This window comes from Lynx canadensis, chromosome B2 (assembly GCF_007474595.2).
Source record: "Lynx canadensis isolate LIC74 chromosome B2, mLynCan4.pri.v2, whole genome shotgun sequence".
Lineage (NCBI taxonomy): Eukaryota > Metazoa > Chordata > Mammalia > Carnivora > Felidae > Lynx > Lynx canadensis.
The window spans coordinates 68,506,865-68,530,608 of NC_044307.1; the positions used below are offsets into that span (position 1 = coordinate 68,506,865).

Consider the following 23,744-nt stretch of genomic DNA (forward strand, 5'->3'; position numbering starts at 1 on the left):
AATTGAAGCTACAATCACATAGAAAAGAATTTTTCCAAGTAACTTTTAAAAATAAAATGTGATTGCATATCTCTACAGAAATATACCCTAAGGATGAAAAGAACTGCAAAATAAAAAAAAAAAAAGTAACTATTTTCAGTAATCATATTGTAGACAATAGTGTTATTCTGAAATTGTTACTCAGGATAAAGCTAATGACTATGCGATATGCTAATTCTTTCATTCCTGGTGTCACTGAGAACCAAGGTTCTTGGCATGGAGGAAAAGAAATAAAAATGCAAGACAGAAGCTTTTAGTAAAAACCCTACAGTCTTAAATTTGAATTGGTTGTATTATTCAGGATTTATTATTGGATGTACTATTCAGTATAATCGAGGATATAATTCTTCTTTTTTTTTTTTTTTTTTTTTAATTTTTTTTTTTTTTCAACGTTTATTTATTTTTGGGACAGAGAGAGACAGAGCATGAATGGGCGAGGGGCAGAGAGAGAGGGAGACACAGAATCGGAAACAGGCTCCAGGCTCTGAGCCATCAGCCCAGAGCCCGACGCGGGGCTCGAACTCACAGACCGCGAGATCGTGACCTGGCTGAAGTCGGACGCTTAACCGACTGCGCCACCCAGGCGCCCCGAGGATATAATTCTTCTTAAAAAGAAATTCCTAGCTCTCTCTACTGAAAAGGCCAGAAACAATGATTGTATCATTGGTAATGAGCATCCCTGGAGCTTAGACTATGTTAATCTAAATACCATTTCACTCTAAAAAAAGAGAAGTAGCTGGTTCCAGGTCTAGGGCAGAGACAATATAAAGCAAACTTGGAACCTCTTACACCACAAGGCAAGGAAATGTTCAAAGACTAGTGAGGGCATGTCTTGATTAGAAGAGGCTTCCATTAGCTAAATCTGGGATAATCTGAGCATCAAAGAAGACCAAAAACAGTAAAGGATTAAAACGTCAAGTTAAAAATAGAGTCCCTAATGGCACACAAAAGAAATAGAGAGGTAAAAGAGGTGGGGAGAATGTTGACAGGAAGAAAAACTCTTCTTGATAGAGGAATGACAGATAATAATTATAAAGGAGTGAAAGAATTTTCTTAAACTAATAACTTTATCTTCCATAGCCTAATAACTGATTTAGGTGAGAATCATTAATGGATGATAAAACTATTGCTTAAAGGTTGATGGGAAACAGTATATTCACATGGTCTCTAAGTACCCTATGAAATACTTACTAATTTCAAAGAGAATATACCTTCAGAAAGGAGCCATCTGGCAGTCTGCCCTTAACCAAATGATTATATATTTTGCATCACCAGTAGGAAGACAAACTGACCTACTGAGCTTCCTGATGTCATGTAGTAAGTACACATCAACTATGATTCAGGCTCACCAGAAATATTTAATTTAAACCTAATCAAAAGGAAATCATAGGGGCGCCTGGGTGGCGCAGTCGGTTAAGCGTCCGACTTCAGCCAGGTCACGATCTCGCGGTCCGTGAGTTCGAGCCCCGCGTCAGGCTCTGGGCTGATGGCTCAGAGCCTGGAGCCTGTTTCCGATTCTGTGTCTCCCTCTCTCTCTGCCCCTCGCCCATTCATGCTCTGTCTCTCTCTGTCCCAAAAATAAATAAACGTTGAAAAAAAAAAATTTTTTTTTAAAAAATAAAAAAATAAAAAATAAAAAAAAAAAGGAAATCATAATACAAATTCATAATGTGAGACATTTACAATGTCATGAAAGACTAAACAAGGTAGAAGGAATGTTCTAGTTTAAAGAGACATGGCAACAAAATATGATGTATGAATCTTGATCATACCCAAAAAAGCAAAAACAGCTATAAAAGTTATTTTATGTACAGCTAGGGAGGGGCAGAGAGAGAGAATCCCAAGCAGGCTCTGAACCACCAGTACAGAGCCTGATGTGGAGCTCGAAGTCACAAACTGTGAGATCATGACCTGAGTCGAAGTCAGACGCTTAACTGACTGTGCCACACAGGTGCCCCCAAAATTGCATATCTAAATGAAAAGATTTTGAGTTAATAATGACCTTAGAAATCACCTAACTAAACCTCCTCAGTTTGTAGATGAGAAAACTGATTCAGAGATTCAGTGGCTTGTCCAAATTCAACAAATGTTTAGTGCAAAAGCTGTGAAATCTAAAGTATACAATCCATAGTGGTTTCCATTAATCCATTTATTGAGAAACTCCTATATGCCAAGCAGTCCTACTTCCCATTTGAGATGAACCAAGAAGAACATACTAAATGAGGAAATGCATATATAACTCAATCATTACAAATTTCAAATTTAAATTTAAAATTGATTGAGCAAAGGAGAAGGCAGAAATGCTGGCTTTGAAGATGGAGGGGTTCATGAGCCAAGGCACATGGACAGCTACAGAAGCTTGGAACAGCCTCAGCTGATAGCCAGCTGGGAATGGTGACTGCTCCGATCCACACCTACAAGGAACTGAATTCTGCCAAGCATCTAAATGAGCAAGGTAAAGAATTCTTCCCTAGAGCTTCCAGAAAGGAATGCAACCTTAATAACACCTTGATTTTAGCTCAGTGAAACTCACAGTAGACATCTGACCTACAGAACTGTAAAATAATAAATTCGTATTGTTTTTAAAAAAAAATGGTTATGAGGCACCTGGGTGGCTCAGTCAGTTGGGCATCTGACTTCGGCTCAGGTCATGATCTTGCGGTTTGTGAGTTTGAGCCCCACGTCGGGCTCTGTGCTGACAGTTCAGAGCCTGCGGCCTGCTTCAGATTCTGTCTCCCTCTCTCTCTGCCCCTCTCCCTCTCACTCTCTGTCTCTCAAAAATAAATAAATATTTTTTAAAAAACTTTACAAAAAAAAAAAAAAAACAGTCTATGAAAAATAGGGGCACCTGGGTGGCTCTGTCGGTTAAGCATCCTATTTTGGCTCAGGTCATGATCTCATGGTTTGTGAGTTTGAGTCCCATGTCGGGCTCTGTGCTGACAGTTCAGAGCCTGGATCCTGCTTCAGATTCTGTGTCTCCTCCATCTCTGCCCCCACTCGCACCCCTGCTCGCACTCTCTCTCTCTCTATCAAAAATAAATAAACATTAAAAAAAATTTTTTTTAAACAATGGTTGGACAAAAATAGGAACCAGGGATTTGTTAGTTCATATAACTGGAAAGGGCAGGTGTGGAGACTTGAAATAGGTCTCAGGAACCACTGGAATAGAACTCAGATTATGTTTACTATTTCTCTTCATATTTTGGCTGTACCTCTCTTTGTATGAGGGTCTCTGTGTTTCTATTTAGAGACAGATTTCCTTCAAGTCACAGAGGATGGATACAGCCACGTAAACTCCAGAACTACTACTCAGCTCAACAACATTAAAGAAAACAGAGGACCTCCCTTTTAGTGTCCATATGTAATATCACATAGAAGGTTACTGATTGTCCCAGATCAGATCATGTAAAAACAAAACAAAACAAAACAAAACAAAACAAAACAAAACAAAAGACAAAAAACAAAACCTGGCCTGAGGGTCAGAACACTGTATTTGGCCAGATTTGGGTCACGTGCAACCCCACTGTCCACTAGTAAGCTGACACGTAACTGACAGCCCTATCACTCCTGCCTGCCTACCCCCAACCCCACCAACCACATGGAGCAAGATAAGGGCAGATTCCTTAAGATGAAGGTGAAAAGGAACACCAGGCAGACAAAAACAAAAGAAAGAGGTAATAACTACAGTGAGTAAACAACAGGAACAAATTATAAAGGTAAAAATGCATACGAACTATTCAGGAAGTAGTACAAACTCAGTTCTGGTAGGGTTCCAGGGAATAATGAGAGAAAAGGTACTTGGGGCTATATTGTGAAAGTTAGTAAAATAGTGAAACGTCAGGCAGAAGAAAGTGGTACCTATTAGGTAGAAAGTGGAGAGCCACCAGCTTTAAAAACAAACACACAATGGCATGTTTAATTTGGGTTGTGGGAAGATTATCAGTCATCAGTGTATAAAAGTGTAGTCCTAGGTCCACCAACATCAGAAATTATCTGGGTACTTTGTTAAAAATGCAAAATCCTGAGTCCTACCCAAATTTATCAAATGAGAATCTCTAAAGGTGGGTCACAGATAGCTGCATTAGAAATAAGAACCACAAGGACACCTGGGTGGCTCAGTTGGTTAAGCATCTGACTTTGGGTCAGGTCATGATCTCATGGTTCATGAGTTCAAGCCCCATGTCAGGCTCTGTGCTGACAGCTCAGAGCCTGGAACCTGCTTTAGATTCTGTGTCTCCCTCTCTCTCTGCCCCTCACTCACTCACACTCTGTCTCTGTCTCTCAAAAATAAATAAATGTTAAATTTTTTTTTCTTTTTTAAAAAAGAAAGAAAGAAGCACCACAGGCATTATTTCTACATTCTAAAAGCTGAGAACAAATAGGGTAGAATTTTAATAAGAAAAATGTTTAACAGTATACATTTCCAAAATGTTTTAGATAATTAAAAACCTCCCACTTAATCCTTATGCATTTTGTCTGTTACTACTAACCAGCAGAGTGATGGGTCAATAATTTAACTGCTCTGAGCCACAGCTACCCAGTCTGTGAAAAGTAAAATTTGGACTAATAATTAATCTCCTTTAACATTATAATACCATGATTTTTAAATCCTGTTTCTTGAAATATTTCTACATCCCTATGCAGTAAAAGGTTAATTCAGCAGGCTTGGGTTGTTACTCAACCCTGCCCATTCCAAAGAAAGGGCAATCCCTTGATGGCCCTGGAAAATTACTTCTGCCTTGGGATATCCTGCCAGATGAGAGGGTTTTTATATACCTCAGGCCTTGGGCCATGTTGCATCAGTTTGGCCTTTGTGAGGCTGGATCCCCACATAAAAATACTAATCCCCAATTGACTGATCCCAAAGAAAAATACTGGATACCAAGGCTCAGGAAAGTTTCCCTGGTTCACTACTTTGCACATGTCACACGTCATTGATGGGAGAAAAGAGCATCCAACTACAACTACAGTAAAAGACAACACCTAGAAGCTCATTCCTGGACTTCAGCCATGTGTATTTTCTCAATGCTGATTTTAATCTTCATCCTTCCACTGTAATAAACCATAGCCATGAATATGACAGCCTTTCTGAGTTCTGTGAGCCTTTCTAGCAAATCATCAAATCTGAGGTTGGTCTTGGAGACCCTTGACACAATCAGCATTTCAACATTACATTTTCAGTGTGGCTTCCAATTCAAGTAAGCTTAAATATTGTTTAAATAAAACATTCTGTATTAATTTTTCATTCTGCTGCCCTTCAACTTAATATCTATTAGAAATATATCCTAAAGAAATCATAATGAAATAAAGAAAGCCATATCTTAATTTAAAAGCTAATTGCAGCATAGTAGAAAATTGAAACAACCTAAAATTTAAATAATCTAGGTATGCTTTACTGAATGATAATATGTCCATTTAGTGAAATAGTTATTAAAATGGCTTTAAAATTTTTTTTAATGTGTATTTATCTTCAAGAGAGAGACAGACAGGGCGTGAATGGGGGAGGGGCAGAAAGAGAGGGAGACACAGAATTCAAAGGAGGCTCCAGGCTCTGAGCTGTCAGCACAGAGTCTGATATGGGGCTTGAAGCCATGAACCGTGAGATCATGACCTGAACCAAAGTTGGACACTCAACCGACTGAGTTACCCAGGTGCCCTAAAATGTTTAATTAAAGAACACAACTGTTTCCAAACCGTGTATGCATATAGACAAAAACTAAAAGAGAACACGGACAAACAGGAAATTATTTACTGTAGTATTCAAAGATTTAAAAAAATTTTTTTAATGTTTATTTATTTTTGACAGAGAGAGACAGACATGAGTGGGGGAGGGGCAGAGAGAGAGGGAGACACAGAATCTGAGCAGGCTCCAGGCTCTGAGCTATCAGCACAGTGCCCGACATGAGGCTTGAACTCACAGACCGCAAGATCATGACCTGAGCCAAAGTCGGAGGCTCAACTGACTGAGCCACCCAGGCGCCCCTCAAACATTTTTTACTGATTATTGTTGCTATAATAAAATTGTTTTTATAATAAGTAAATATTTTAAGTGCCAAATTATAAATGTAATTCTCTGGTTCATGGTACTAATTCAATATTCTTAATATGAATAATAAAAATCAAAATCACTGACACCATAAACCATCCACTAACTAAAATAGATATTGTAGGCTCTAGGTGGAACCCAAATCCCTACACAGGATTAGGAAGTAAGAGAGAGGGGCAATATGGAAAACATGTAGTGGAAAGAGATTGGTCACAGGGCCAAACCCACACATTGAGTACCGGCTTTACCTGCCTCTAGCTGTGAAGTCATGAGCAGTCTCCTTCACCTTGCAGAACCTGAGTTTCCTCATTTGTTAAATGGGAAAAATAATAAAGGCTGTACAGAATTACTGCCATAATAAATGAGTAAAACACTTAATGCAGTGCCTGCACAAGAAAAAGCTAAATAAATGTTCAGTCTCTGCCTTCTCCCTCAATTCTACACTCAAAGATTGCAGATGTTAATCTATAAAGTTTTTTAAAGTGCTTTTCTCCTGTGACACCTACTTTCCATACCATATTAATTATGAAGGTATTTATTCTCATGGCATAAAGAATGGTGACCCAATAGATCTGAAGAGAAATCTTAATTTCTAGGTGATTGGTAACACATATATCACTTTTTTTTCACTTAGGTAAGTCAAAAATCCAATTTTGAAAATCAAATAATCTCATCTGAACCTGTTACTAATTTTCAAATCCAGAATAAAGCAACGTTAACACAACAAATATTTATCAGAGGCCATTAACGAGTCAAAAACAACAGTAAAAATAGAAAAATAATGAAATAATAATAGGTAGGGATCTTACCACAGCCATTGTCACTGCTTTCCAAAAGCTTCTGGGCATTGTATTTTGCTAAGGAATTCAATGATGGAAATTTTTCAAAATTGTTTCTTTCTTTTTAAGTGCAAAACAGAAAATTGTGGTCAAATTGTCTTTCTATGGTTATTTCAAAAGCAAAATAAAATGATAGTGCACAAATATTTTCATGCAGTTTGCAAAGTTGCATAGTACATCCATCCAGTCTATCTGACATGTTACTCTATGTTTTTGTGTGGGAAGTAATGTCTCTTACCAAAGCATGCTCTTTATTTGGTCAAACAGAAGATTCAGAGAAAAACAAGTAAGGCAATCTTCATTTTCTTACTAGTGGGAGTCAAGTCTGCATTGAAGAAATATTTGTCATGCTCACCACATTTTTGTTATATACTTGTCTCACAGAGCCAGTGTACAACTTTGAAGAAAGAAGAATAACTGCTGTGTATAATGCTGGAAAAATACTCCCTGCTATCCAGCTTCCCTCCTACAGGATAGCCAGGCCAATCTTTCTGAAACATAACTTTGAATTCTGAATCTTGCTCAAAATTTCCAAAAGTCTTCCTTTTGTCTTTTGCCTGACAGCCAGGCTGTCCAGCCCAACTTTAGTGATTGCTCCCACCAAAAGCCCCCCAATAACAAGGCCAAACTAGTCCACCTCTGTACTTTGCTCATCCTGCTACAACTGCTTAGAATGACTTTTGTCTAAATCCTAAGCATCTGTCAACACCCAGCTCAAGCCCTCTCTCATTCATAAGACCTTTCCTAGTCCTTGTGGTTCACACATTAGCTCTGTCTGAATGCCCATAGCAGCTTTTGTATGAACTCTTCTTTTGGTATTTAATAAAATACTCTCTTGTACCCTTGCCATGTCTTTTTATGATTCACCTTCTACTGCAGCTGTCGGAAAATGCAAGTGTATACCACTCCCTCCTTTGTTAATAAAATGTTTCCCCCACCCCCACCCGTGTGGACTTTGGGGTTTGACTTGCTTTGACCAATGAAATAGTTGGTATGTAACACTTCCAAACAGAAGCTTTTAAAGGAATTGCAATATTCCAAAAGTCTCCTACCTCCTATGCCCTCCACCTTCAGAAAAGCATGTTGTACATAAAGTTTTCCTTTAGTTTAGGTCCTAAAATAAGGAGATACGTGGAGGAAATTCAGCCTGCAGTTTGTAGAACAATCACAACATCCAACCAGTAGCTGACAGTACGGACCTGAACAAGAAATAAATATTTATTATTGTGAACTGCCGAGAATTTGAGATTGCTTATCACATAGTGAAAGACAACTGATATAATAACTATTATTTCTTAGGTACTATGTCCTATATCCACAATATCTCATCTAACCAACACAATAATCCTATGTGTTAGCATACTTTATTATCCCCATTTTACATATGAGAAAATGAGAATAAGAGAGATAAGGTAACTAATCCAAAACACACAATGCTGTAAAATTCTACAATCAGACACATTTAGCTTTGAAGTTAGATTCTGTCACTTACTGAATATAGTATCATAGGCATAATATAATCTCACTGGAACTCAGTCACATATATAATAAAGATAATGCTTAAGTTCTTCTCACTGTACTTCTAACGGCTGTTGGAAGGATTAAATTAAATAATGTGAATGACCAAATAATTTAATAAATTAGTGAGTTTTAATTTATGTCACCTCTAAATTAGGCCCTGAGATAAAGACTTGGTGTGGGTAGTTTAGGAAACACGTGTAACAAAGTGGGGGAAATGAGGTGGAGAATGAGAAAAGTGAATAAAATGATTAGGTTACTATTTGGGGAAATGGGCTCAATCCCACAAAGATAGGTATATGTGGAATATGTATCAGATGGTCAAGTAAGTTCCTATCAGACCCAACCCTTTCACAAATAACAACAACAAACCCCAGACCGAAAAAAAAAAAAAAAAAAGAAAGCAAAGTCACTGGAAAGTGAACCAAAAAAGTGAACAAGTGGATTTTAGAAGAATCAAAACTTGGAAGAAGGATCAAAAGAGATGAGTTTCCCATCATTACAGATTTTATCCTGAGAGCAGGGTAACATTAGCACTAAACAGTGTGTCTAAAATCTAATACAAAACAGTCTTTCTGGCCTGAAAATCAGAGGATGGAATTTAGAGCAGCCACAGAGATCCTGGTAAGTTGGGAAAAATAAGTCAACCAGAAAGGAAGAGCCCTGAATTCCATTTATAAACTCTGCCCAAGTCTCTGAACCACACATGAATGGGGCAGAATCCAATACCTCAGCTAAGGACAAAAGGAATGAACAAAAACTTGAGCTGCTGCCCAAGAAAAAAGTGTTTACAGTTTAAATTTGGCCAGTTAATTTTCCACTTAAAAATATGATTAACAATCTTTGGAGAAATATAGAGTATTCACTACATAACATTCTACAATGTCCAAGATATAATCCAAAATTGCTCAATTTATAAAAAATCAGAGAAGTGTGGCCCATTTTCAACAGACAAGATTATTAACCAAGACCAATCCCAAAATGATCTAGATGTTCAAATTAGCAGACATGAATTTTAAAGCAGATTTTGTAGTTCTGCTCATTGAAATAAAAGAAAATATTCCTGTATTAATAAAAACAAAGAATCGCAGCATAAAAAATAGAAACTATTTTTAAAAGGAACCAGAAGAAAAATCATGAACTGATAAAAATGCACTTTTGAAAATAAAATCTCAATGAGCAGGCTTAACATCACATTGGATATTATAGAAGAAAGAATAAGTGAACTTGAAGATAGGTCAATAGAAATTATCCAATCTGAAGGACAAAAATTTTTTTTGTTTTATATTATCAAATCTCAAAACACTTTAGGACAATAACAGAAGTCTAACATACATGAATCAGAATCCCCAAAGGAAAGCACAGAAAGAGAAGGGGAGAAAAAATATTTGAAATATAATAGCCAAAATCTTCCAAATTTAGTAAAGGACAAAAATTTAAAGATTCAAGATGCTCAACAGGAGAAATGCAAAGAAAACCACACCCGGACACATCATAGGCAAGCTGCTAAAAAGCAATGATAAAGAGAAAATTTTTAAAGCAGTCAGAAAAACAATGATACATTGCCAATAGGGGCATAACTATTTGACTATGAACTGACTTCTCATCAGAAACTTATAGAGATCAGAAGACAGTAAAACAATGTTTAAAGTGCTGAAAGAAAAAAAAACTATCAATTCATAAGTCTATATCTTTCTTGATATACTTGAAAATGTCTTTCAAGTATAAAGTTAAAATAAAGATATTTTCATGTAACAGAAAACTGAAAGAACTGTACTACAAGAAATGCAAAAAAAAAAAAAGTAAAACTAAATTTCTGTGGGCTAAAAAAAAGTGAAACCAGTGGAAACTCAAATCTTCAAGAAGAAATAAGGAGCTTCAGAAATGATTACTATAGATAAATATGAGACTATTTTTCTTCTTTTAAAACATAGGACTACTGGGACACCTGGGTGGCTCAGTCAGCTAAGCATCTGACTCTTGATTTCAGCTCAGGTCAAGTTCTCACGGTCATGAAATGGAGCCCCACATCGGGCTCAGTGCTGACAATGCACAGCCTGCTTGGATTCTCTCTCTCCCTCTCTGTCTGCCCCTCCCCTCATGCTTTCTCTCTCTCTCAAAATAAACATACATTAAAAAAATGACTCTCTTAAGCAAATATAATATTGTCTTGTGCAATTTATAATATATATAGATGTAAATCTTACAACATCTGTAGCATAAAAGATGGAAAAGGATCTATAAAGTTGCATGGGTACTACATTTTTTTTTTAAGTTTTAATTTATTTTCTTTGACAGAGAGACAGCAAGTGTGGTAGGGGCAGAAAGAGCAAGAAAGAGAGAATCCCAAGCAGGCTCCATGCTGGAGCCCAATGTGGGGCTTGATCTCACAAACCATAAGATCATGACCTGAGCCAAAACCAAGAGTTGAATATTCAACCAACTGAGCCATCCAGGCACCCCGGTTTTGACATTTTTATGTCAAGCAGATACCCATATATCATGACCTATTTATATAATATATATATATACACACACATATATACATATATAATATACATATATATATATATATACACATATACATATATAATGCAAAGAGGTCTAGCCAAAAAGTTGTTAAGAAAATAAATTTTTTATACATTTTTTAGTGTTTATTTAAATTTTTTTATGTTTATTTATTTTTGAGAGAGAGAGAGTGTGTGTGAGCAGGGGGAGGGCAGAGAGAGAGGTAAACACAAAATCTGAAGTGGGATCCAGTCTCTGAGCTGTCAGCATAGAGCCCGTCATGGGGCCCAAACTCACGAACAATGAGATCATGACCTGAGCTGAAGTCGGATGCTAAACCGACTGAGCCACCCAGGCATCCCTTTAATGTTTATTTATTTTTCAGAAAGAGAGAGAGTGAGAGACAGAATGCAAGTGGGGAAGGGCAGAAAGAAAAGCAGACACAGAATCTGAAGCAGGCTCCAGGCTCCAAGCTGTCAGCACAGAGCGTGATGCAGTGCTTGAACTCACAAGCTGTGAGATCATGACCTGAACTGAAGTTGGATGCTTAACCACCTGAACCACCCAGGAGCACTAAAATAAAATTTTTTTTAATATTCAAATAATCAAAAAAAGGCAGACAAGGAAGAACAGAGGAATAATAGGGAACACAAACAGAAAATAATAAAATAGCATCCCTAAGTCCAACCACATCAATAATTACATTAACTGTTAATGAACTAAATACTCCAATTAAAAGGCACAGATTGCTAAAATGAATAAAAAAGTAAGACCCAACAATCTTCTGTCTACAGGAGATACACATTAAATATAAAGGCACAGGTTGAAAGGAAATGGAAGGAAAAGATATGCCATACAAATAATAATCATGAGAAGACTAGAGTGGCTATATTAATATTGGACAAAATAGACTTCAAAAAGCATCCCACCAGAGAACAAGGAAGGTAGAGTCACCTCTGCTTTCACTGGAACAAGCACTTTTGGTACAGAGGAAAGCGCTCAGAAAGAAAAACAGTGACAGACATAGTGTCAAAAACTGTGTGCTGCTGTAGGTGAATTTAGTTGAGCCAAGGGGATGTGAAGAAGCTATCAGTGGCATCTACTACAAAGTGAATTAATAAATCAATTAATAAATAGTGGTGTCATAGCCATTGCAGTATACAATGAGTTGTATAGAGACAGTGCTGTGGCAAGTGAGAGCCAGACAGGCACCTGGTGACTCTGTGCCTCACTGAGGAAAATAAACATGGACAGAGGAGATCCTTAGAAGCCAAGAGGCAACTGTCATCATGTGCATTTTTTTATATGAAATTTATTTTCAAATTGGTTTCCATACAACACCCAGTGCTCATCCCAACAGGTGCCCTCCTCAATGCCCATCATGTGCATTATTTATGCAAACTCTGGGGGGAGCACAAGAAGAAGAACCCAGATGCTTCAGTCAGCTTCTCAGAGTTTCTAAGAAGTGCTCAGAGAGGTGGAAGACTATGTCTGCTAAACAGAAAAGTTAAAGACATGAAAAAGGCAGACAAGGCCCATTACAAAAGAGAAATGAAAACTTATTACCCGCCCCCCTTACAGAGGAAACAAAAAAGAATTTCAAGGATCCCAAGGCACCCAAGAGGTCTCCTCTGGCCTTTTTCTTGTTTTGTTCTGAGAATCACCCCAAAATCAAAGGAGAACATTCTGGCCTATCCATTGGTGACATTGGTGACATTGCAAAGAGACTGGGAGAGATGTGGAATAATAACACTGCAACAGATGACGAGCAGCCTTACGAAAAGAAGGCTGCTAAGCTGAAGAAAACTATGGAAAAGATATTGCTGCATACTGAGCTAAAGGAAAACCTGATGCAGCAGCAAAAATGGAAGTCATCAAGGCCAAAAAAAGTGAGAAGAAGAAAGAAAAGGAGGAAGACAAGGAAGATGAAGGAGATGAGGAGAAAGAAGATGAAGAAAATGCAGATGAGGAAGATGATGAATAAGTTGGTTCTAGTGCAGTTTTTTTTTTTTCTTGTCTACAAAACATTTAGCCCCCTTGTACACAACTAATACCTTTTAAAGAAAAAAAATTGAAATGTAAGGCTGTGTCAGATTTGTTTTCAAACTGTACAGTGTCCTTTTTTGTACAGTTAACACACTACCAAGTGTGTCTTTAGGTAGCCCTGTTCTGGATGTATTTTCAGTAACCACTAACTTTGTCTGGTACAGTACAGGGGTTAAAATCGGTATGGAAATTTATGGGGCGCCTGGGTGGCTCAGTCGGTAAAGCGTCCGACTTCAGCTCAGGTCACGATCTCACGGTCCGTGAGTTAGAGCCCCGCATGGGGCTCTGGGCTGATGGCTCAGAGCCTGGAGCCTGCTTCTGATTCTGTGTCTCCCTCTCTCTCTGCCCCTCCCCTGTTCATGCTCTGTCTCTGTCTCAAAAATAAATAAACGTTAAAAAAAATTTTTTTTTTTTTAAAAATCGGTATGGAAATTTAAACCAGGTTTTTACTGGTACATGGTAGAAACTACTTATGTAGGGGGATGGTAGTTTTTTGATCTTCAGTTGTCTCTGATGCAGCTTATGTGAAATAATTGTTGTTCTATTAACTGAATACCACTTTGTAATTACAAAAAAAAAAATGTTGCAGCTATTTTGTTGACATTCTGAATGTTTCTAAATAAATACAAATTTTTATTAAGAGAAAAATAATGGTCTCAGCAAAATAAGATAAACAGAAAACTTTTCTGCTACAAACATTTAGAAATAGTAGACAAATGTAATAAACATTTTTTTTAATTTTTTTTTCAACATTTATTTATTTTTGGGACAGAGAGAGACAGAGCATGAACGGGGGAGGAGCAGAGAGAGAGGGAGACACAGAATCGGAAACAGGCTCCAGGCTCTGAGCCATCAGCCCAGAGCCTGACGCGGGGCTCGAACTCATGGACGGCGAGATCGTGACCTGGCTGAAGTCGGACGCTTAACCGACTGCGCCACCCAGGCGCCCCTGTAATAAACATTTTTTAATGCACAGTCAAGTTCCACAAAAAAGGACCAGAAACAAAAAATCCAAGTGGCAATCAAATGACCTGATGCTACAGCTACAAGGAAGGGAAGGAAATTTGCAGGTGGACAAGAATAGATTTTACAACTCAGCAGGGTCTTGACTTAATTGATTGACAGAAAAAGTCCAGGTCCCATAGTTACAAGATGGTCTCCTTTCTACTAACAGACATTCTTGACCTCTCATTCATTCTTTAAAGCCCTACCCAATTGGGAAAAGATTCTGTGTCTGTCATGTTTCTTTCTATTATAAGCAATGAAAACTGAGTTGCAAATGGGGAAAAGTGAGCGAGGAGGAAGAGGGAATTCCTGACTATGTAAATGAGACTTAAGGCCTTCTTTCTGGATTCCACACTCAAATGATGTCAATATGACCTGTTCTTGATCCATCTCTCAACTTTTCTTTCCTGTATGTTGCTTTCTACATGGAGATTTATTCCACCTCATAGCAAGATGGCAATCAGCATCTCTAAGCTTACTGTTCTACTGCTTCTTGTCCAACAAATAAGAAAGCTTCTTTTTCACTGTAGACAAACAAAACTTCTGACTCTGTTTAGTGTAAATGGGTGACATGCCCATTCCTAAACCAACCACCTCAGAGATGTAATATTTTGGGGGAAGGGAGAATGCAATATTTTGATTTTCCAGTTAAATCATATTCCCACTCCTAGAACACAGGATGGAATCACCCACTTAAGCTATTGTAGGAGATACTTTGGTACCCCCTTGTCCCTCTTCTTATTTCATTTTCAGCTGTGATAGAAACTTCTGTACATGCTGAATCCACCCCTCCTCAACCACCAGCCCCATGTTTCTCTACTTTTCTGCCCACTGCTTTCTAAAGTTTGAAAAGTTTGCTCAATCCACACACAGGCACAGGCCAAAAGGGCAGAGGAATTAATGTCCCTGGTGGCAACATTCAATCAATCAGAGATGAGGATAGAAAATAATTACAGATATTACAAACCTCCAGGTCCCCAACCTTCTATCCACTTGGGACAGGTCAAGCCTTACCATCTACTCTAAAGAAATTCCTAAGAGTTTCCTCTTCCTAAGACACTTTCTGGCCAGAGTGCCAAAAGGTGACAAAACTTGGATACTGATTCAGCTCCTTTTTTTCCCCTCTCTTCCTTTTTTTTTTTCAAAAGTAATACAAGTTCTAGGGCATCTGGGTGGCTCAGTTAATTGGGCATCCGACTTCGGCCCAGGTCATGATCTAGCAGTTAGTGAGTTCAAGCCCTGCACTGGGCTCTGTGCTGACAGCTCTGAGCCCAAAGCCTGCTTCAGATTCAGATTCTGTGTCTCCCTCTCTCTCTGCCTCTCCCCTGCTTGCATTCTGTCTCACTCTCTGTCTCTCAAAAATAAATAAGCATTAAAAATTTTTGTAATAAAAAATTTTTAAAAAGTAATACAAGTTCAAATTCATCAACTCTTTATTCTTCTGAGAATTACTTCCACAAACAATACCCTACTACCCTTTAGCTACTTGTACATCATGAACCGCCTCCCAAAGTTTTTGTCCTCCTCTCTGTCAGAATTAGTTTTGAGTACAAAGGCTCTATTCAGGTTGCCTTGATTTTATTACCTTTTGATTAATATCCCCAACCAAAAGCTCCAAAGCAGTACAGTATAACATTATCTTCCATTCCCCTCTCCAACCTTAGACTTTATGTTGTGTAAGATCCAGAGAATGACCATGAGCACAAACAGTACAGGAATTTGTATTGTTTTCTTAACCAGTAGCCAACTTTAATCTATTCAAGAATCTCTTTCACCTACCCCAAAACATTCTATACTTCTTTTGTTTAGTTAAAATCCCTCTGTAAGAAAAATGAACTATTGGGACCTCATGAAGATAAAAAGCTTCTGCACTGCAAAGGAACAACAAAACTAAAAGGCAACCGACAGAATGGGTGAAGATATTTGCAAATGACATATTGGACAAAGGGCTAGTATCCAAAATCTATAAAGAACTCACCAAACTCCACACCTGAAAAACAAATAATCCAGTGAAGAAATGGGCAGAAGACATAAATAGACACTTCTCTAAAGAAGACATCCAGATGGCCAACAGGCACATGAAAAGATGCTCAATGTCGCTCCTCATCAGGGAAATACAAATCAAAACCACACTCAGATATCACCTCACGCCAGTCAGAGTGGCTAAAATGAACAAATCAGGAGACTATAGATGCCGGAGAGGATGTGGAGAAACGAGAACCCTCTTGCACTGTTGGTGGGAATGCAAACTGGTGCAGCCGCTCTGGAAAACAGTGTGGAGGTTCCTCAGAAAATTAAAAATAGATCTACCCTATGACCCAGCAATAGCACTGCTAGGAATTTACCCAAGGGATACAGGAGTGCTGATGCATAGGGGCACTTGTACCCCAATGTTTATAGCAGCACTTTCAACAATAGCCAAATTTCAACAAGAGCCTAAATGTCCATCAACTGATGAAAGGATAAAGAAGATGTGGTTTATATATACAATGGAATACTACTTGGCAGTGAGAAAGAATGAAATATGGCCTTTTGTAGCAACGTGGATGGAACTGGAGAGTGTGATTCTAAGTGAAATAAGTCATACAGAGAAAGACAGATACCATATGTTTTCACTCTTATGTGGATCCTGAGAAACTTAACAGAAGACCATGGGGGAGGGGAAGGAAAATAAAATAGAGGGAGGGAGCCAAAGCATAAGAGACTCTTAAAAACTGAGAATAAACTGAGGGTTGATGGGGGGGTGGGAGGGAGGGGAAAGTGGGTGATGGGCATTGAGGAGGGCACCTGTTGGGATGAGCACTGGGTGTTGTATGGAAACCAATTTGACAATAAATTTCATATTAAAATTTTTTTTAAATAAATAAAATGAAAAATTATCTTTTTCATGAAAAAAATAAAATAAAATAAAATAAAATAAAATAAAATAAAATAAAATAAAATAAAATAAAATAAAATCCCTCTGTAAGGAAACATTCCTGCTTCAAACGTGTTAATCTCCCTCTTTAACCAGAAAAATGTAAACAATCTCTTATGAAACATTTTCTTGCATCTTACATTTTCTGGATCATAGCCTAATCCATCAAATGTATGGGTATGTAAGCTTGTTAAGAACGACATATCTGTGCTGCCAGCTTTGGGACTAGATCAACTCAAGGTCCCAAAGAAGTTCCCACTGAGTATATTCCATCTGCTAACTTAAACACGCAAACTGCACCAAACTGCACGTCACTCCAATACCATGCTAATACCAGCATGGTTATATCTCATGTCTCAAAAGTTGACTTGTGCCCAGGTTTTTGTGTGTACTATCACAGGCACAGATGGCACTTTCCTCCTCCGACACTGCTAGATAATTCCTACTAAAGTCATTCCTTAGAATAAACTTCTTACCAGCATACAGCACAATTCCCGAACAATTACTTAAGACAAAAGAAACACTTTCTGGGTAAAGAGGATTGGGAGATATAGGCTTCCAGTTATGGAATGAATAAGTCATGGGAATAAAAGGTACAGCATAAGAAATACAGTCAATAATATTGTGATAGCATTATATGATAACAGATGGTAGCTACACTTGCAGAAAGCATAGCATGATGTATAAACTTGTCAAATCACTATGCTGTACACCTGAAACTACTGTAACATGCATCAACTATGCTCAATAAAAAGAAAGAAAAAGAAAGATTTTCTAATTCATTGTCCCAGCACATTGTGACAAAGGTAAAATCATGACTCTTGTGCAAATATGTACAATAAATATGTATCAAATATTTCACTTAACATACTAATTAATGAGAGAATGATTAAGATGTTACAACCAGTTCAAAGGAGAAGCCAAAGAGCAGGCATCCATATAAGCAATCAAGAATGCTGAAATGGGGGCGCCTGGCTGACTCAGTTGGTGGAGCATGCGACTCTTGATCTCAGGGCTGTGGCTTCGAGCCCTACGTTGAATGTAGAGATTACTTAAAAATGAAGTCTTTTTTTAAAAAATGCTAAAATGAATTCACTAATAGATGCAAAATTGACCTCTACTAGAAAAAAAATTTTTTTAAGTTTATTTTAATCACCCAGTACTCATCACAAGTGCATTCCTTAATTCCTATCACCTATTTGACTTATCCCCTCACCCACCTTCCCTCTGATAATCATTAGCTCGTTCTCTTTAGTTAAGAGTCTGTTTCTTGGTTTTTCTCTCTCTCTGTCTCTTTTTCCCCTTTGCTCATTTGTTTTCTTTCTGAAATTCCACACCAGTGAAATCATATGATATGTCAGCGTTATACTCTCTAGCTCCATCCATGTTGTTGAAAATGGCAAGATTTCATTCTTTTTTATGGCTGAGTAATATCCCACTGTGTGTATAAACCACATCTTCTTTATGCATTCATCAATTAACGGACACAGGGCCTGCTTCCATGTCTTGGCTATTGTAAATAATGCTGCTATAATGCTGCATCATAGGGATGCATGTATACCTTTAAATTAGTGTTACCTGTCTTCTTTGGGTAAATACCCACTAGTGTCATTGCTGGATCATAGGGTAGTTCTATTTTTAACTTTTTGAGAAAACTCCATACAGTTTTCCAGAGTGCTTGCACCAGTGGGCATTCCCACCAACAGAGCAAGAGGGGTTTTTTTGTTTTGTTTTGTTTTTCTTCCACATCCTCACCAACACCTGTTGTTTCTTGTGTTTTTTATTTTAACCATTCTGACAGGGGTGAGGTGATAGCTCATTGTTGTTTTGATTTGCATTTCCCTGATGATAAGTGATGTTGAGCATCTTTTCATGTGTCAGCCATCTGTCATTTTTTTTAATTTTATTTTTTATTTTTTAAAATTTACATCCAAATTGGTTAGCATATAGTGAAACAATGATTTCAGGAGTAGATTCCTTGATGTCCCTTACCCATTTACCCCATCCCCCCTTCCGCAACCCCTCCAACAACCCTGTTTGTTCTCCATATTTATGAGTCTCTTCTGTTTTGTCCCCCTCCCTGTTTTTACATTATTTTTGTTTCCCTTCCCTTATTTTCATCTGTTTTGTCTCTTAAAGTCCTCATATGAGTGAAGTCATATGATTTGTGTCTTTCTCTGACTAATTTCACATAGCATAATACTCTCCAGTTCCATCCACATAGTTGCAAATGGCAAGATTTCATTCTTTTTGATTGCCAAGTAATACTCCATTGTATGTATGTGTGTGTATGTATATATTGCAATTGTATGATTGCCAAGTAATACTCCATTGTGTGTGTGTGTATATATATATATATATATATATATATATATATATACCACATCTTCCTTATCCATTCATCCATCGATGGACATTTGGGCTCTTTCCATATTTTGGCTATTGTTGATAGTGCTGCTATAAACATGGGGGTGCATGTGTCCCTTCAAAACAGCACACCTGTATCCCGTGGGTAAATGCCTAGTAGTGCAATTGCTGGGTTGTAGGGTAGTTCTATTTTTAGTTTTTTGAGGAACCTCCATACTGTTTTCCATAGGGGCTGCACCAGCTTGCATTCCCACATCCGTATGTCTTCTTTGGAGAAACATCTGTTCATGTCTTCTTCCCATTTTTTAATTGGATTTTTTTGATTTGGGGTATTGGGTTTTATAAGTTCTTTATATATTTTGGATACTAAACCCTTTATCAGATATGTCATTTAAAAATATCTTCTCCCATTCCACAGGTTGCTTTTTGGTTTTGCTGATCATTTCCTTCACTGTGCAGAAGGTTTTTATTTTGATGTAGTCCCAATAGTTTATTTTTGCTTTTGCTTCCCTTGTGTCAGGTGACTTATCTAGGAAAAAGTTGCTATGGCTAATGTCAGAGAAATTACTGCCTGTGCTCTTTTCTAGGATTTTCATGGTTTCAGGTCTCACAATTAGGTCTTTAATCCATTTTGAATTTATTTTTGTGTATGGTGTAATAAAGTGGTCCAGGTTCATTCTTTTGCATGTTGCAGTTTTCCCAACACCATTAGTTGAAGAGACTGTCTTTTTCCCATTGGATATTCTTTCCTGCTTTATCAAAGATTAATTGGCCATATAATTATGAGTTTATTTCTGGGTTCTATACTCTGTTCTGTTGATCTATATGTCTATTTTCATGCCAATACCATACTGTTTTGATTACTACAGCTTTGTAATATAACTTGAAGTCCAGAATTGTGATGCTTCCAGCTTTTTCTTTTTCAAAATTGCTTTGGCTATTCAGGGTCTTTTGTGGTTCCATACAAATTTTAAGATTGTTTGTTCTGGTTGTGTGAAAAATGCTAGTAGTATGTTGGAAGGGATTGCATTAAATCTGTAGATTGCTTTGTGTAGTATAGACTTTTTAACAATATTTTTCTTCAAATCCATGAGCATGGGACATCTTGCTATGTCTTTGTATCATCTTCAGTTTCTTTCACCAGTGTTGTATAGTTTTCAGAATACAGGTCTTTCAACTCTTTAGTTAGGTTTATTCCTAAGTATCTTATTATTTTTGGTGCAATTGTAAATGGGATTATTTTCTTAATTTCTCTTTCTGATGCTTCATTATTGGTGTATAGAAATGCAACAGATTTTTTAACATTGATTTTGTATCCTGCAACTTTACTGAATTCATTTATCAATTCTAGCAGTTTTTGGGTAAAGTCTTTTGGGTTTGCTAGATATAGTACCATGACATCTGCAAAAAGTGAAAGTTTTACTTATTCCTTACCAATTTGGTTGCGTTTTGTTTCTTTTTGTTGCCTGATTGCTGTGGCTAGGACTTCCAGTACTATGTTGAATAAAAGTGCTGAGAATGGACATCCTTGTCTTGTTCCTGACCTTAGGGGAAAGGGTCACGGTTTTTCCCTATTGAGGATGATGTTAGCTATAGGTTTTTCCTATATGGCCTTTGTTACATGGAGGGTTTTTATCAAGAATGGATGTTGTACTTTGTCAAATGCTTTTCTGAGTCTATTGAAATGATCATATGGTTCTTATCCTTTCTCTTATTGATGTGACATCTTGTTTGATTGACTTGAAACTATTGAACCACCTTTGCAACCCAGGAATAAATCCTACTTAATTGTGGTGAATAATTACTTTATTAATTTTATTAAATTTTTAAATAGTTTTTTATTATTGGATTCAGTTTGCTAATATTTTGTGGAGGATTTTTGTTATTTACATTCATCACAGATAATGGACTGTAGTTCCCTTTTTTTGTGGTGTCTTTATCAGGTTTTGGTATCAGGGTGATAATGGCCTCATAGAATGAATTTGGAAGTTTTCCTTCCCTTTCTACTATTTGGGATAGTATGAGGAGAATAGATATTAACTCTTCTTTAAATGTTTTGTAGAATTCATCTGTGAAGCCATCTGGTCCTGGGCTTTTGTTTGTTGGGAGTTTTTTGATTACTGATTCAATTTCTTTGCTGGTAATCAGTTTGTTCAAATTTTCTATTTCTTGCTGTCTCAGTTTTGGTAAGTTATACATTTCTAGGATTTTATCCATTTCTTCTAGTTGTCCAATTTGTTGGCATATAGTTTTTTTGTAATATTCTCTTATAATTGTTTAGATTTCTGTGATGTTTGTTGTTACTTCTCCCCTCTTATTTGTGATTTAACAAATACATTTGAATTATTGTTTTCCACAATTGCAGAGTTGTGAAATCTCTCATTTAAAGAAAATAAAAGGTGGGGGTGCCTGGGTGGCTCAGTTGGTTAAGTATCCAACTCTTGATTTCAGCTCAGATCATGGTCTCATGGTTTGTGGGTTCAAGCTATGCATGGGGCTCTGCACTGACAGCATGGAGCTTGCTTGGGATTCTCTCTCCCTCTCTCTCTCTCTCTGTCTCTCTCTCTGCCCCTCCCCTGTGCTCACTCTCTCCCTCTCTCTCAAAATAGATAAATAAACACTATTAAAAAAAGAAAAGGTGAAAAACCCTGTAGAAAAAGATAACTTGGGAAGGTACACTAGACAACACCCAGTATTTATTGAAAATAAACCCAGTAATCTCTTTTTTTTGCCCAATTCAAAGATTTTCTCTAACGATCTCCCTTACCCCCTTTATAATCATAATAATCTCAAAATTTATTTTTGTACAGATAAAAAAGAGCTAGTCTCAGTAGTTTTGGCTTAATTATTTATAAAGATGCAACAAGTATTAATTAACCATACAGGCCTCCTTGAGATTGCTTCACAAATCTGTAGTCATATGGTATTGAACAGTACTAAGACCACCACATTAACTTCTGCCTGGAAGTTTTCATAAGGAATCTTGAACTGAACTTCTAAAAGCCTCTCTTTTGCTATCCTGAAACTATGAAACAAAGCCCAGGAAATTTTTTTTTTACCACATTACACCTGCAATATCTATGAGTTCGGTGAATCTCTTTCTTGAGGTCCCAAATATTATCTTAGGTTCCTGGCCTAAGTAACCTTCCTTATCAACTATGACTTAGGATACTATAAACTAGGCACAAAGCTAAGTTTCCTTGGAGGGTTTTGTAGGCATTTCTTCCATAAATAAAGTTAACTTATTTTCCTTAAAGTGGCTTATCATACTTGATTAAGTAAGCATTATTCTCAAAAATGACATTCTAGCTAGGGCCTTTGTTGCATAATTTGTCTAATTATATTCTGGTAAAGAAGAGGATGGGGTGACTGGCTGGCTTATTTGGTAGAAGATGTGGCTATTGAGCTCAGGGTCATGAGGGTCAAGCCCCAAGTTGGGCATGGAGCCTACCTAAAAAAAAGAAAAAGAAGAGGATAGTCTTCTTCTTTTTTTTTTTCTAAGTATGGTCGTTTATTTATTTATTTATTTTTAAGTAATCTCTGTGCCCAATATGGGGCTCGAACTCATGACCCCAAGATCAAAAGTCACGTATTCTACCAACTGAGCCAGCCATGCACTCCAAGAGAATAGATTCTTATCAAATACATGCAAACAATATTTTTCCATGAAAAGGAGATTCAGTAAAGTTTTTATTGCATTTTTTAACCTTATTATATTTTTTGGTGGGGGGAGGATATAAGTCATATATATGCTATTTCAAAATATGCAATTCAGCAGCTCTGGATATTCACAAAGTTGTGCAACCATCACCACCATCTAATTCCATAATACTTTCATCACTCCAGAAAGAAACACCTTATCTATTAGTACTTGCTCTCCTTTTCCCTCACCTCCAGCCCCTGGCAACAACTAATCTGCTTCTGTTTTTAAATATTGCCTATTTTGTACATTTTATATAAATTGAATCATATAATATGTAGCTTGCTCTGTCTGACTTTACCATAATATTTACCATAATATTTTCAAAGTTCATCTTGTTGTAGCATGAATCCATATTTCCTTTTCATGTACCTGAATATACCATTGCATAGATATACTACATTTTGCTTATCCATTCATCAATTAATGGGCATTTAGGCTGTTTCTACTTTTTCACTATTATGAATAACACTGTTATGAATAACTGTACCCAAGTGTTTGTATGTACAGTTGTCTTCATTTCTCTTGGGTATATACCTAGGGGTAGAATTTCTAGGTCATTTGATACCTCTATGTTTAGCTTTTCAAGGAATTTCCAAACTGTTTTCCAATGATGCACCATTTCACATTCCCACCAGCAGAGCATGATGGTTCCAATTCCTCTGTATCATCACCAACACTTGTCATTATCTGTCTTTTTTATTATATCCAGTGAGTGTGAAGTGGTATCTTATAGTAAATCTGATTTGCATTTCCCCA

General features: G+C 37.2%; 1 pseudogene; it reads left to right on the forward strand.

The window, feature by feature from the left end:
* Positions 1-2,430: 2,430 nt before the first annotated feature.
* On the forward strand, positions 2,431-12,992 carry LOC115514940 (annotated as a pseudogene).
* Positions 12,993-23,744: the final 10,752 nt, after the last annotated feature.